Consider the following 3,839-nt stretch of genomic DNA (forward strand, 5'->3'; position numbering starts at 1 on the left):
GGTATTTAGTAGTATTCAAATAGGTTTCTTGTGTTTTTTTTTTCGTCGCTGTGAGCAATTTTTGGTAAAAATGTTCAAAAGCTCTATTCTCAGGATGGAAGATTTAAGATGTTTTTTCAGGCCATTCAGAGATTATTATTTTTTGAAATATCAGTTCGACATACATGTAGGATACGTTATTCTGATTTTTTATCTTTCGTTCGAGTCACAAAATGTTTTATCGAGCTTTCAATACTTTAATTTTGAATTGACTTATGTCCAAAAATGTTTGTTTTTTAAGGAGGATCATTTTTCAAATTAAAATAGAAGCGTTGTATGGCGGTTGTTCAAATTTGTTCTTTGGATTATCTGTTTTATTTTTAGGAGTTCTATACATTAACTAGATTATTCGACATCAAATATGATTTTAAATTTGATTTTGATCTAATTTTAAATTCTTAAATTTTAAAAGAAATTCCATACTTTTCTTCAAATCAGTCAAAATAATTATTAGTTGATTAACAATTTTTTTCCTATCTTTAAATTCTTAAAAGTTCTTATATTTTGAGATCAAAGCGACAGTTAATGAGTGTCAAGCGTAATCTTTGTTTTTGGTACATTTGTTAATAATGTTAATAATCCTTTCCCTATTTATATCGTAGAAAGAAACAATTTGCGTAGTGTAAGAGATTAAAAAAATAGAATTGTCCTCGTCTTTCCTATGGAAAGAAACAAGTGATTCTAATTGTTTAAGTAATTGTAAACTATCTTTAACAAAAAATATAAATCTTCATATTCATGAACTGCATCACTAATTCAAGAAATTAATAAGTTTTTACTATTTACACGAGGAAAAAATTTATTTCAAAAAATTAACATTGTTCTCCATGATTGCCAAATATCCAAAGCAAAACGTATAACTCATAACATTCATTCAGCGGGTTTCAAAATGTAGAAAGTACTAGATTTCATGATTAAAAAAAGAAGCAAAATAAAAAATTAGTATGATATTGAGAGATTTTTTAATCACAGGTTCATTTCAGGTTGCAATAAGATCAAACTGCCATGAAAAACAATATAAAATACAAAAACTCCACATTTTTTGGACATTTTTGGAAAAAATATCAAGGATCATTTTGCTGAATGTTGTTGAAGCACACCATGTGTGGTTTACTGTGTGCGAATAAATCCCCTTTCCCGTGTAGAAATTTGTCTATGGCTCGGTTCGGGGCCACACCAGGTCAAATCTGGCCCAGATCTGTAAAACAGACCGGGACCCGATCGCCTGGCTCCGACCAATTTCCCGTTAAGAGCCATTTTTGAAATTGATAATTTCTTATAATTTCATTTATAATGACAATCTTATTAAAAGGAGCATGAACAAAGTGTACTATATTTTGTGTTCAAGTATAAAATATTAACACAAATACAAATATCAATTCAATACATTTTTTAGTTTTTCCGTTTTCGTTGTTTACAATTTGTCCGTCCCCAGTCCTTCCCATTTTCAATGATTACGCTGATACGCGGCAATGCTTCTTCCGCAATGTCAGTTTAAATGATTTAGACGCTGATTTTATTGACCATGAGAAAGGTTTGCATTTTACGAAAATAGTTCTTCAACCGGCACTTGATTTTACGTAGAGGATACTAGGTCAGGTAATTGAGGGAATGGAAGTTAAATCTTAAAATTTCACAAAAAATACGTAGAATTCAGATATTCAAATTTTATTCGTATTCAAGTCCTATTTTAGAAAAGCCCTGCATAATGTAATAATAATCCTATTTAAAGAATCCTCGTGTAATTTTCTGGCATGAAAAACACAAGGAAATTCACGAGCATTTTCAAATTCCTCGAAGATTAATTATTTTACTTGTGGATTCACGCAAAAAATTCGAAAATCCTTGTGGATTTTCTCGTGTTTCTCTCGTTCGAAAATAACAACAAGCTTTCCTTAAGTATTTTTTTCAATACAGAATCTTAAACTCCTTAATAAGATATTACAATTAGTTTATTACAAAATTGTTTTTACAGTACATTTATCAGGGGACCGGTCGATGCTACACATATCAGATCTGCACGGGGTATGAACTCTGCACTTTTCGTGTAAACGTCGAGTCTACACATTTAAGTCTAAACTTGCAAGTCTCGACGCTTAACTCTACAACTTTTTTAAAATGAATTTTTTAAAACTGTACACATTAACTGTACACATTAAACTCTACACGCGAAAACTCTGCACATTAAACTTTGCACACTAACCTCGAAAATAGAAAATCTCGAACATTAAAGTCTACACAAAAAATTCTTTACGTTAAACTCTACACATTATATACAGTCCAGATGTAAAATTTCCTGATAAAAAAGCCTACAAATTAAACTGGACACATTAATGTCTACATGTTAAACTCTACACGAAGAAACTTTGCACATTAAACTCTACACGTTTAAATGTACTCTAGGGTGGCTCAAAAACCCTTTTTTTAGGGCAAAGATCCAGCCCATTTCACTTCAAATCCAAGAAAAGAAGTTCCCTATTTTTTATTTGTTTTTATTTTCGATTTTAACAGGTGCCGATTTTGACTTGAAGTCTCCCATGAAAAATTCATGGGGAAAAATCGCTTTTTTTGTGACGCGAAAGTATGGGGGCCTGTAGAGAATTATCGAACGAAAAATTACATGTATCAGGCATATAGTTTTGAAACCCCTAACACATCCCCACTAGTACCTGGAAACTACCCTTAAAACAAAAAATGTCAATTCTTCATGAATTCGACCATTTGGACACTGCATTCTGATATTTTTCACTTGAAACTATTAATATTGGTCTAGTGAAATATTTATTATCATTGGTTAATTAATTTTTAATTACTAAAACAAATGGAATTTGTTTAAATAATTTTTGTTGTTAAAAATTTGTTTGTTTTTTTTTTTCCTTCAAATTATTACTATTAGTCTAGTGGAATATTTAATAACATTGGTTCATTAATTTTTTATTTTTAAAGCATATGGAATTTGTTTGATTTTTTTTGTAAATTCGTTTTTTAATTAATTTAATAATAAATAATTTATTTTTAATTGACTGAAGCTCTAAGCATGCGTCCAGAGGTGAGTGTTGTCACCTACAACGCTCGTGGCCGCTCGTAATTATATACCTATAACCTCATCGTCAAGCATCGTATTACGAGGGTAGTTCAATAAGTCCTTAGAATGAAGTATAAAAACAATTTTTTTTGGGTAAATTTTTTTTTATTTTTCAACATAATCTCCTTGAAGCTCTATACACTTGGTCAATCGCTTTTCAAGTTTTTTTTATCCTTCAGAAAAGTGCGTTTTCGGAAGCTCCTCAAAATAAGCACTTACAGAGGCAATTACGTCTTCGTTGTCTGGAAATCTCTGTCCACCGAGCCATTTTTTCAACTTTGGAAATAAGAAAAAGTCACTGGGGGCTAAATCTGGTGAATATGGTGGGTGTTCGACCAATTCGAATTTTAGTTCTTCAATTTTAGCCATTGAAACGAAGCATAATATTCACCAGTGATTGTTGTACCCTTTTCCAAGTAGTCAATAAGTATAAGTCCACGTGCATCCCAAAAAACTGTAGCCATAACCTTACCAGCTGACTTTACGGTCTTTACCTTCTTTGGAGCTGGTTCGCCTGTGGAAATCCACTGTTTGGATTGTTCCTTTGTCTCAGGAGTCTAATGGTGTATCCATGTTTCATCTACAGTCACAAATCGACGAAAAAATTCCTCACGCCGACTTATGCGCGCCAAAAGAGCCTCAGAGGCGACCACTCTATTGCGTTTATTCTCAGCTGAGAGCAAACGCGGCACCCATCTTGCCGATAGCTTTTTCA

Source organism: Belonocnema kinseyi, chromosome 8, assembly GCF_010883055.1.
Source record: "Belonocnema kinseyi isolate 2016_QV_RU_SX_M_011 chromosome 8, B_treatae_v1, whole genome shotgun sequence".
NCBI lineage: Eukaryota > Metazoa > Arthropoda > Insecta > Hymenoptera > Cynipidae > Belonocnema > Belonocnema kinseyi.